The sequence below is a fragment of the Rhipicephalus microplus genome, chromosome X (genome assembly GCF_043290135.1).
Source record: "Rhipicephalus microplus isolate Deutch F79 chromosome X, USDA_Rmic, whole genome shotgun sequence".
NCBI classification, from domain to species: Eukaryota; Metazoa; Arthropoda; class Arachnida; order Ixodida; family Ixodidae; genus Rhipicephalus; species Rhipicephalus microplus.
Genome location: NC_134710.1, coordinates 470,721,471 through 470,734,039, shown reverse-complemented (window position 1 = coordinate 470,734,039; position 12,569 = coordinate 470,721,471). Strand labels below are relative to the sequence as shown.

Genomic DNA, 12,569 nt, shown 5'->3' with positions numbered 1-12,569 from the left:
CACCGTAAACCATTCATTTATTTTACTGAAGATCTTTTTATTTCATGCTTCTTCAATAAATTCAGTTGATAGTTTGCGCTTTTTGTATCCACTTCTTAACTTCTGTCGTCTCTAGCCTCTTTTGTTCTAGTAACTGTAGCGCCATATTTTAATCATGCAAAACCAACTAGCACAATACCTCACTTTTCCTACGGACGACCAGGTTAGCAAACCAAAAAGACATACTGTCTTTCCGTCACCCTTTTGTTCTTTTACAGCGAAAGCTGTATATGGCTAGGAGAAACTAAAAACCGTACGGCAGTGGTGTCACGAGTGGTCTCCATTGGCTGTGTTATCCGTTACATTGTTCGCAGCGTCATATTCAAGCACGCGCGCTATTGGCTGCATTTTGTGCGATGTAAGTTGTCCATCCCGTCGCAGCTGTGGCACTAACCACGCGCGAGTTTCTCCCGAAACTTTCTACATGGGTGTACCACGGACAACTCTTGAAGATCGCCGACAGCGGAAACGTGAGAGAGCTCGCATTCGTCGGGGCTATGGTGCCGTACACGAGCAAAAACAGGCCTGGAAGGCCGAGTGCCGGCAGCAACTGCGTACCGATGATCCGGCCGCCTTCCAAGCCGCAATCCCGAACGGGAATGCAAGCGACGATGACAGACGTATCTTGCTAACCATGCCACTGAGTTAGCTCACGATATGAAACGCTAGAAACGACGCGGCGTGCCGGCGTCAATGTGACGATTGTGGGAGCGCGTTTATCGAGGCGACGGTGAGCGCCCATTTTCGGCAGGAGTTTCTCCAGCGGCAAATTGGCTTCGAACACGACGGATGTGACCACCTGTAGTTCTAGAACAACCACTGTGATTGACGCAATGCGGAACACGTGGGACCACTCAATACCCTCTTCCATGACCATGATCATGCGAGGGATAATGTGTGGCATGTAAAATAAACACTGCTGTAAACCGAAGCAAAACGTGTGTCTAACCTAATTAAGAAGCATGAACATGTAATCAATCATTCCGAACCCAGTTCTATATACCGCGGAGCTGCAGGTAACAGCATTCGCTGATTAACCAGTTGTACGGAGTGCTTGGGCGTCGATTTATTTACCTCACCAGTGGCAGCGAATAAAATACAATATAAATATTGTTCATCTGTGAGATCTCCTTAAACAAGGAACGTGCATTGGTTCCTCTATAGCGCCAATACTGAGTGACTTTTTTCAGGCTCGTGCAAACAGGAAATTGAAAGCCGAATGAGAAAACACAAATGTGAAGACGGTGTTTCGTTACGTTGACGATTACATTGGGACACCTCGGTAATCTTCTAAATGTGCTTTTTGTTATTTTCGTCATTCTGTCTTTCATTTGTATCATCGATGTTTGACCTGCTCCAATCTCGTACATATGCACCTGGGCCAGATGTTACAGTGGCATCCATCTACCGATGTCACAGGTCCCGTTAATTAGGGAGGCGATCGCTGGGCTGATTCCAAGGGCCGAAGTATGGGCCCCTCAAACTGCACCACGAAAGCGTGGACAATTGAGTAGTGGTCCTATTTGGTGCGCCAGCGGACGCCGGCTGTGGCCCAAAGAACAAGTCAGAGCCAAGAGTTGATAAACAAAACAAAATTTAATTCTCAATTATGGCAGATCAAAACGATATACAAATACGCACAATCGACAATAGTTGAATACGATATGTCACCAATCAAACAACGTACTACACAGTACAATCAGCTACACTCGAAACAATGGACACAAACAACAATACGTGCTACAATGCAATCACATGCATCGAACAACCAAGACACTCAAAGACTAAAGAGTTCGAAAATTATTCAGTCCAAAGTCCTTGGAACAAAGTCTGAATGATACTGTTCCAAGAATCACTCACTCAAAGTCCAGCGCTGTTGTTCCGCTGCCCCCGAAGTTTCTCTTCCAGGAAACCTCGCGTCTTCAATTGGCTGTTCTCTAAGCACCAAACTTCTTCGCCGGTAACACGACGGCTTCCCACGCGCAGCTGTTGCCACGCGTCTTCGCTCGCTGACGATAGACACACACTCCTGCCTGTAGCACGAGTCTTCACCCCTCAGGTGGAAATCCTCTTCTTCTTCCCCTTTGTCACTGAGGACAAAAAGCTTCGCCCACACAGTGCAAAGAGCCTACGCATACTAGCACAACATTCCTTCTCCTGCTTTGTCACTAAGGGCAAAACCTTCGCCGACAGACACAGCGGAAACACCCTACGCACACTGGCGTAAAATTCCTTCTTCTCCTGAACTCCCATCTCTGCTGCTCGGTTAAATACCCTTCGCGCTAGATTCCAGAAAATTCCCATCGTTTCGTCGGCGCGGTGCACAGTCAGGGCTGGAGAAAGCGCGAGACGTTTCGAGGGGCGTCCGCGACTTGTGACGCAACTCTGCATCACCACGCCCCTTTCCGTCGAGAACCTTTCAGGGCTTGCTCGACCGCCGATGAAAGGAGGATGGTCGGCGAGACTACGCTTCCGAGAGGGGAGGGACGGTGCGCCCGGGGAGCCTTTGGGTGTTTATTTTCTTTATCGTTGACCTTGAGGGGCCTCTCTGCTCTTGGTATCGTTACTGTCGCTAGAATTTGGCGCCGCGCTGTTTCCGAGCGCTCGTTTGTGACAACCGACCATGGATAAGCTCAGGAGTGTAATGTGCTATTTGTGGGTAAATTGTTCGTGCGATACAATGAAATAACATTGACAAAGAAAAAACAAAAGAGAAAAACTCAAGTGTGAACTGACAACTGAAAAACCAACTGGCCCCTACCTTGGCCCTTCTTTTTGCGTGGTGGGCCCTTTGGAAAAAAAAGACAACTGCGCATTAGTATTTTGTATGATAGAGCTTCTGCTATATACTCTAATGCTGATGCAGATGGGGTGGGCGTATTAGGGCACAAGGCGTGCTCCCGTGCGACGTTGGTGTTCAAGAATGTCCACTGCTTGCGTACTCACCTGTTCTTGAGAAGCCGGAACAATCCTGTGGGACTTGCTCTGCAAGTATTCATGCACCATATCGTCCGATGCACGAAAGTCGTGAAACATTCCGGCATACACGCACACGCCAAGCTAGCATTGCAGTCGACGCTAGCTGACACTTGCCTCCATCAGGGTGGCAATTCGGGCACTTTATTATCCCATGATAGTTCATGGTAGCCTAGGCTATGACAATGACAAAAGCAATCTATAGTGCAAAAGCAATCTATAGTGCGCAAAAAACACACAGAAACGCGAAAGCAGATGAAAGGAGAGACAAGTGCTGACTAATAACTGAAGCTTTATTGCAAGAACGAGGCTAAATAAAGGGTAGAATAGAAAGCAAGAATGAGCATAGGGTGAGAAGAAAGAAAAGCACGAGGGACCAAATATACAAAAACCTTGCCCTCTCTAGCTTTTTATCGGGCTCTTTATATTGCCTCGTTCTTGAAATAAAGCTTCAGTCGATCGTCTGCGCTTGTCTGTACGTTTCTCTCCTTTCGTGTTTCAGTCCGTTTTTTTAGATGCGGAGCAGCTCTTTAATTAGCCTGGGTAACGTTGTCCCTTCGCACCGGGGCGGTGCCAAGTAGGTCATGCCTTCCCTCACAGTGCGCGCGCGTGACGTCACTCTCTCCGTAGCCTGTCGCCGCTCGCAGCGTGTCATCTCTGTCGCATAATCATCTCCACCACTCGCAATTCTCGAGCCCACTCCTCACGTCGGCATACAGTCCTCACCCGCGCCACCTCTCTCCATCTGTCTTCGAGAAAAAACCGCAGGTAGATGCGCTGCGCCACAAAACACCTGCTGCGCTCGCTCGCCCGCCGTCGTCTAGCCCGACTGTGGTGCCACGGTGCTGGCAATGGAAGCATCTCCGCATGCTTCGGTGGCGGGATCACGCCGACGGGTGGGACGCTGCCGGAGATGCTTCCCGCCAGTGTTCGCGCACCTTTCCTAGCCGTCGCCGGCATTGCGGGTTAGCGAAGACAATCGCGTTCGCGAATGGCGATGTCGCGCCTGGAACACCTATGAGGCGCGAGCGAGGGAAGGCGAACGCAAGCGTCGGAAGTGGACGACCAACGACACCAACGAGGTGCGAGTCAAGAACGCCGATCGCGTTCGAGAATAGAGACGGCATGCGGATAACATCGACGCTACACCGAGTTTCACTTCAAACCATTCTTCTAACATCCGCGTCGACACCTGTTTCAATCGGGCCAACGCCGTGCGCACCACTGCTGCTTGGCATCCCATCAGAGTTCCCTATGGAAAGATTGTCCACAGTATCTCTTTTTTTTTGCGCAGTTACATTTTGTATCATTACGAACTCGCCCAATTTACCATTCTTTTGGACAAAACTAAGGGGGACCACACAACGTCAGTGTGTTGTGTTCAGTGTGCTTTACTTTTGTTCTTGATTTTAGCCTGCACTACTATCAATTATCAAACGCTTGACTGACAACAAAGACTTCGACTCACGCGGTGCCAGCAAGGCTGCGTGCGCACGCCCACCTGAGAGGGAGGTAGAGGGAGTGGCGAGGAGAGGAATGGGAACAAGATATTAGCTTCCCCTCGACGAATCACGTGAGTTGGCTTCCGAAGCCGGATGTCGTCAGGTCAGGTATCTTAATGGCTCATGACATGTGGTGAAATGCACATGTCTGACGTAAAATTTTCCCGCACCATGAGATTCCTCATGTATGCATGATGATTTTACACGTCCTGCAGAGAATTTGAGTTCACCACCAGTACAACACCATCTAGCAAGGGGCATCAGGAGCAACAGATGTGCCACCGCAGAGGTGAATTGCGAATGGAGAGTACATTCTACTTTAAGGTAGCAGAGTTGCGCCGCTGTTTTCCGGGCATCGCTCACTCCACCTCCAGGAGTTCCAGTGCCATATTCGCCGGGCGCATTCACATGGTAATATGTCGTTTCTCTGCGTTGCGGAGAAGCTGACCCTTTTCAGGCAATGCCAGCGCACTGCAGGTTCTGGCCATCCAAGTGTAATGACATGAGGCATCGACACGTTTTGATACGTTTGATTTAAGCGTATTATTTGGTGAAGTGTAGAACGAATGATTCATTTTTGATTTTCACACCTATACAACTATAGGTCGGTAAATTCATTAATGAGTGACCTTACTCGTACTCATGAGCACTCATACTTATATCGAGCCATAAGTGTGAGTAATATTACCTCAGTGCAAAATATATTGCATGACTTAGTGTGAGTGAGCTTTACGATGTTTGCCGACGTATGCATACAACGCATTTAAATTCACTCATGATGCGTGAAATGTGACCAGGAAGGTTTACTGGAATCATTCTAATAAAGAAAGCGGTGCAACAGGTGCACAAGCACCATCGTAAAATGGTGTATTGTAAACTTGAGCACATCAATCTAGTTTTACTAAATCTACAAAGAACGCCCGGAAAAGAAACCAAGTGTGCGTACAACTGCTCGATTCAGTTACCTCAATTTAATAATGTTTTATGTCTTATCGGCACCGAGTGGGCCCTATACGTGTCATGAATGTTTGATCATTTTGAGGTACTATTTTCTCGGTGACTATATCTTCACATATTCCATACAATAATTTTGGCAAACTTTACCGCTTGTTTAATTGTAGAAGACTAATAAGAAACTTAATTAGCCAAACGGGCTTCTCCCATTTGCGTCCTTTATGTGTGTGTGTGTGTGTGTTTGTGTTTCCTTCTGTGCGCAGCTTCTTAAAAAGTTATTAGAATCTGACTGATATTAGAATTTTCGCAAACATTTAACCACTATATAAAAGACCTAAATTTTTAGTTATCAGGCAACAATGAAAGTTTGTAAGAGAAGAACAATCCAGAGCATAGTTTAGTTCTGCTTCAGTAGCTACAGACAATCATGCAGAACGCAAAAAAAAATCAGATGGTTTTCTTGGAATGCATTAGAAAAAAATGGCACCTATATATAATAAAAACTTGATTTTAAGACAATAGCGTTTGAATTTAGAAAGCGGATGAAAATTGAACACACTTTGTCAAAAACACCATTACATTGTTTTATTTAGTAGCGAAAAGCTTGAGTGTCATTTCGAAAATAATTTTTTTTTACTTTGGAGCCTCTCGTAATGCTTGTCTTCCTTTTTTTGTGGGATCACATGCAGCTGCATCTGGGATGTATTGGCGATTGTGGTCAACGTCTTTCAGCAAACTGACTGCAGTTCGGCCAGGATTTTATCCCAACTATTTTATAATTTAGGCTCGTGTGATACTACCTTTATTAAATGCAAGAGCAATATCAAATGTCGCAAATTGTAAGACCAAACCGAAACAAATAAAACAAAGACTCTGTGACGTGATTTCCATTACCTCAGCACTTGCGCCGGGCAGTTGTCACGCGGTATTTCGGCCTAATTACACGCCAAATAATAGCAATGTCTACTATAGTATAGCCACTGTCACCCTGCACATGATTCACCTCGAAAGTCGCTGAAAAGGTTAGGAGGTCCACCGATAAAGAGCTTGCCCCTTCAGCGTTCAGCGGCTCCGTACGTTACTGAAATTTATTCACATTGACAGGAGAACTGTATTGGTTGCCGCGAAATTCTCAGTTGCTGAAGACTTTCTTTACCCTCAGCACCTAAACTTATCGACAAGCCCAAAAGAATCAAGGTTTAATGAAGCTAGGAGCTGAAAGTGTTTGAGGTGATGCGCTTCGTAGACGAAGTGAGTGTCTTCGGATCGTTTTATAGAACTTAGCTGACAAGTTTATATACACAGGTGGCTGTTGAGAAGACTTTGTCTTTCGTACATGAAGTTTATTTATTTAGAAACATGAACCATAAGCACTGAGCGCATACAAAAGGCTCGCCCTAGTGTGCATTTTCACTCACTACTTGCTTTTGGAAAAGCTGGTTTTGAAGCACAAAAATGTTCTTTCAAGAAAAGCACGATTGTGGAAGATGTCACGGGGTCGTGACGTAACCGAAGACAGGGGACTTTATGTTGCGATTTAACTGTTTATTTGGGCGAACCTGTGCCTGGTAAACAAAAAGTTCGATTACAGTAGCAGTCTTGCACAGATAGCGTTTAAGATAATTTTATTTCCGGATATATCTTACACAGCTTATGTGCACACATAAAAATGGACAATGGTGAACAATGCGTATGTACAATGCAAGCTGTTATATACAGCGAAAGAACTTATAGCGTATGCAGTGACGTACAATGCAAAAATTGTACATCAAAGACAGGACATTTATGACATTGAGATGATTAAACACAAATAAACAGTAAGGCTATATGAACCAGCAAGAGGAGGTCATTCACAGTGTAGCGTGATATTTTGCATTCACCTGTGAGGACAATTTGCTCTCGCGCTCAAGAACATTATTTCACAAAAGGACATGTTTCTAAAGAAGAAAAGAAAAATAAACACTGTAATGTCACATTGGTACAAGCACTAGCCCACCTCCTCAATAGGAGAGGAAAGGTATGGACACTCTGTTGTTTTTTTACGATAATAAATCGCGTAGACCACCGTCGGAGGAAAGCCTCCTCTCCCAGCATGACTAGTTCTGCGTTAAGATGCATAAGCATTATGTTACTTAGCCGATGTAGTAGGGGAAACATGGCTCTCTGCGGGCGTCCCCTCAGGCAAGCCAGTCCCCTTCGTTTCCATAAGACGAAGGCTCCGATAGCCATTAAGAGTACGACAAAGTTATCCCTGTGGCTAGACTTCCACTGCAACTTGTTTGGAACATCCTGGTAACCATGGGCCAAAAGGTGCGCGCTACTATACATTCATGCAATCATGCAAGACGTGGTTCAGTGTTTCGACGCGACCGCATTGCGGGCATGTGGCGGAGGGCACCACGCCCCACGCCGCAAGGCGGTCGGCCGTTGGTAAAGCCCCCCATTCCCTAAGCCAGTTTAGGTCACAGACCTCGGAGGGGAGAGACATATTTGTAAAAGTCCAACGTCTTTTCGCCCGGCATTTCCGGCGTTGTTTTTCAGATAGTCTTTTAAATGCTACTAATTCACTCATGTCGGTAGGGGACATTTCCATAAGTTCTTGAACTGGAAGATCATTTCGCCAATGTTGCAAAGAATTTATAACATGTGTGTAATACGCTGGTGGCTGTTCAGCAGCTGGTCCTGTGTCGTTTGCAAAATCAAAAAGTCTTCTAGAGGTTCCTAGCAGACACACTACAAGTTGCCTGCCTCGATATGATGAGTTCTCTAAGAGTGCCCAGGTGTTTTCGAGAGCCAACATGCGGCACATTACATCAAGGTTGGGTACACTGAGCCCTCCCCATTTTACTAATAGGCGGACCAAGGCTCTGGCAACAGCTTCGGCGTGGCCGTGAGAAAAAGGAGCCGCACGCAGTAGCCACTCTCAGCAAAACCCATCGAGGTGGTCGGGCAATTCTGGCTACATAAAGCAGTGGCACTGTTATGCTGGATTTAATTAGGTAAGCTCTTTCTGTAAAAGGTAGTTGAAAAGTTCTGGCGACTTCAATGTGTCTATCCACTTTGTGTTGGATTTATTTTCATGTGCTGCGGGCTACCTCACCAGTCGAAAGGAAAGTTACACCTAAGACTTCAACGCCTTGGACGATTTGGACGCCATCAGGGAACTCTTCACTGTGCATCCCAAAGCACAATGCCTTGCTTTTTCCGGGATTAAGACGTGCTCTCGACAGGTTGCTATACGTGTGGAATATTCGCAAAAAGGCTCTGTAGCTATCTATGCTCCGAATAAACAACGAAATGTCATCGGCGTATGCCGCTACTTCCACTTCGCCCAAGCCTGGAAGAGGGAAACCGCGTATCGAAGTGCATTTCTGGATTTGTTTCAATAATCGATCTATGCGTAATACAAAGAGAAGGGCGGAGAAGGGACAGCCATGTCGAATGCCCCTACTTACTGCAATAGGTTCAGATGTATAGCCATTCACTACTAATGACATTTCTAAGTCTGTGTATAGTAAGCGGAGGGTGTCGGTTAAATGTGCTGGGAAGCCATAACACTCAAGCACAGCGAAGAGATAGTTCCATTCTACGCAATCAAAAGCTTTTTCCTGATCCAAGGAAACAAAAATGCCAGATATTTGTGTTCTTGTAGTGTACGTGAATAAATCGCGAATCAGCGCAAGCGAGGAATAGACCGTATGTCCTGGGACACAGCATGTTTCTATGTCGCTTACTATTTCCGGTAGAATGGTTGTTATGCGGTTTGCAAGGATGGCTGTCAATATCCGAGTTAAGTAGGGAAATGGGCCTCCACGCCCTTGGGTCAGATGGCTCTCCCTCGCTTTTAAGCAAGAGTATAACTCTGCTCTCACGAAACGTATTCGGTCTGATTACGTTAGCAAGAAGCCCATTTAGCATTGTCAAAAGGTGATCTTGTATTGTTTCAAGGAAGGTTTTGTAGAAACTCAAAGGTATCCTGTCAGCGCCGGCGGCGGCGGTTTTGTTCATGAGCTGCAGCACGATGCGTAATTCATCCAGCGTCACTGGGCTACACAGACCATCGCGGAGCTCCTCCGGTACGCGGGAAATTTCCTCGCAAAACTCATTAACTATGGTAGTATAGTTCACGTCGTTGGCGTTCTCCGCCCTGAAGAGATTCGAAAAATGTGTTTTAAAGACCCTCGTCATGTCTTCTGCTCGTGTAGACTGTTCGCCGTTCGGCAACTGAACGAAAGGGACATGCATTTGTTCACCCAAAGAGTCGTTGCGAACACTTCGAAGAACCGCTGGTACAATCCCGGCTGTGGCGGCTGCATTTCCGATGGAGGCGGAAATGTTGTAGGCCCGTGTACTCAGATTTGGGTGCACGTTAAAGAACCCCAGGTGATCAAAATTTCCGGAGCCCTCCACTACGGCGTCTCTCATAATCAAATGGTGGTTTTGGGACGTTAAACCCCACATATCAAATCAATCAATCGCTTCTGCGTACAATGCGCGATTTTCGTAGCGTGTCGCTTATCTCTGTCGTCAGGCGCGCTTTCCTTTCGCGCCCCGCTTTGATAAGCTCGGCGCCCAACTGTGTTTCAATGCGTCCCAGTTACGGGGTTCAACCGGCCTTTTGCATGCTTGCTCTAGTGCATTGCGCAGTAATACTACGCTTTCCGGGTCGTGCACGAGTGCGTTGTCCATTTTTCAATGGTTTCTAAATGTGGTGGATTCTTCAAAGAAACGTTTTACAGACACTGGAAAGTGGTCTGTAATGCATGGAACGTCCGGTGGGAAATGTAGGACCTCGCAACTAAAGACATGTGTGGCTAGCACTTCTGAAAAATAGAAGCGGTCTAGCCGGGTCATGTTGGGACTCCGTTGCTATGTTGCAACGAAGTCATTTCCGTGAGTATCGCGCCACGCATCCCTGAGCTTGAAATTGCGGATGAGTTGTCGCAATGCACTGATTCCGCTATATTGTCTGCTTTGTCTGCGTCCGCGCGCATCTCTGTCGGTGTCCTCAACAAGATTAAAATCCCCTACTAAGAAAGTAGGATAGCTGTCAAACATAAATGAGTCGAGTGAATTGAAAAAATCGACCGTGCCCCCACGTTGAGCTGGGGCATATATTACGAGCGCCCTTACTCGTCTGCCGTGGAGGTCAAAGTCTACTGCTAGTGTGCGGCCGTCAAAACCAAAGACAGAGTGTGCTCTTCGACGTAACGCTGGTGTGAAGAAAACAACTTAGACTCCGCACATCTTTGAATCATTCAGCAAAAAAAAAGGCTTCGACTCCAAAATGTGAACGAAAGGATTGCACATCAAAAGGGGTTCTGAAATTACATTCCTGTAAGAAGAGGTTGTCGACATGACGTGACCTTGCGAAGTGCATGGGTTCTCATCTTATCTTGGCATCTGAAACCCCTAATGTTTAGGGAAAAAAATGCACTGTAGCTATTTTTAAAAAAAGAGAGTGCACGCAAACTTCAAAGAAACTCCTTGCAGGGGGTGGGGCGAGCGCTCAACGAATGAATATGACTAAAGAGAGAAATGATCTGACGTTGTCAGAGCATTAGCGACTTTTTGGGGCTTACTACTGTCCGTAGAGCCCTCAGAGTCCGTCGTCTGTGGGTGGGCTCGTTCGGTGGCTGAACGGTCTATTTCCATGGCGCTGGCACCGACGCTCGCACCGGCGGCCGCACCTGTAATCTGGTAAATGGGGTTTGACAGGCTCAGTTTGCGGGTCTGAGCCGAGTACTTGCTGGCGCGGGCGCTCGTCCTTGTCGGCGGCATAATCACTGTTGTGGTCTTGTCTGGGCCGATAATCGGAGCGTCTGCACGTCCCGTCGTTCGGGTGCCGCGTCCCATCGAAGCTCCCGGCGCCTCGGAGCTACTGGTGGTGCCAACTGTGTCAGGATTCGCTCGCAGGATTTCAAGCTTGACGGTTGTGCCCTCGCGATCTCCGACTTCAGCGTAGCTCCCGCCGACTGGTTCGCCCTCCGCGGTCTCCTGAAGCCGTGCAGCTCTCGCATTGTGGCACCCCGCCCTTGGACTGCTTCGACCGTATCCCCACTTTCCTATCTCCTTCTTTTTCTCTCTCGTTGGCTGGATGGCTTCTTCTCAGTCTATTTTCCTTCTATTCTTTTTATCCCTCCTTCTTTTTCCCTATATCTTTTATTCCCCATATCCCATTCCTCTGCTGACCTGTTGAGGTGTCCTCGTAAGGAGAGACAGTTACGGGTCGGCACCTTTCTTTTCTTTTCTTCTGATATAACCACTTATATATATATATATATAACTGTGTCAGAGCTGTAGCTCTCGTGGTCTCTGCTAAGTACGGGCACTCGGGCTTCGGCTTTGGATGAGTTCTGATCTTCATAGACGTCCGGCGAGCAGTCGCTGGTCTCGGACGGGGTGTGAAAAGTGAACGAGGCTTTCTCAGACAGGGGAGGCAGGTCTCCTGCGTCTTGTGGTTCAGCATGTGCGTCAGTGTCGCTTGTGTCAGTGTCGCTCGCAGGCTCGAGCGCCGGATAATCACCTTGCAATTCGTGCGTGAGGTCAGTGCACGCTTGTTCTTCGGTTGCCGCTGCTGCAGCCGCTGCGAAGGACTTCGGACGTACGCAGTCAGCTGTTGTATGGCTGCCCGAGCACTTGCGGTATGGTTCTGCGCATCCCTCTGTGGCATGTCCAAACACGTTGCAGCGCGTGCAACGGGGTGTGGTACAATTTTTGGCGATGTGGCCAGCATTCCTGCACTTAGAGCACACTTTCTTGACACCCCGGTAGTCACACATGACATTGTAGCCTTGGACTGTCAGAAAGTTTGGTATTTGGCTTTTCATTTCCACTCGCGCCACACGGGCACCCGTGCCAACCCCAGGGCGGCCCTTGAACACTGGCTCGTGGATATGTTGCACGTTGCCGTAGACGGAGAAAGCAGTCGCTAGGGCTGCGTCGCTTACCCACGGCGGTACCCGGAAGACTGTGACGTGGACTATTTCAGGACCTACGCTGACTAGTGGAATTGATTCGCCGTTCAAGAGAAGGGCGCCCCGGCTCTTCAGCTTGGTGGCTGCATGGAAGTTTGCGGCTGGGGTGCCGAACTTGTCA

General features: G+C 47.6%; 1 long non-coding RNA gene across 1 annotated transcript in view; it reads left to right on the top strand.

Moving 5' to 3' along the window:
* LOC142775001 (uncharacterized) overlaps window positions 1-8,774 on the top strand; it is a 32,898-nt gene extending 24,124 nt beyond the window's left edge. Inside the window, exons 2-3 of the long non-coding RNA XR_012886623.1 lie at window positions 8,326-8,470; window positions 8,575-8,774. This is a non-coding gene — a long non-coding RNA (uncharacterized LOC142775001). The remainder of the gene's footprint in view (window positions 1-8,325; window positions 8,471-8,574) is intronic.
* The last annotated feature ends 3,795 nt before the right edge of the window (window positions 8,775-12,569 follow it).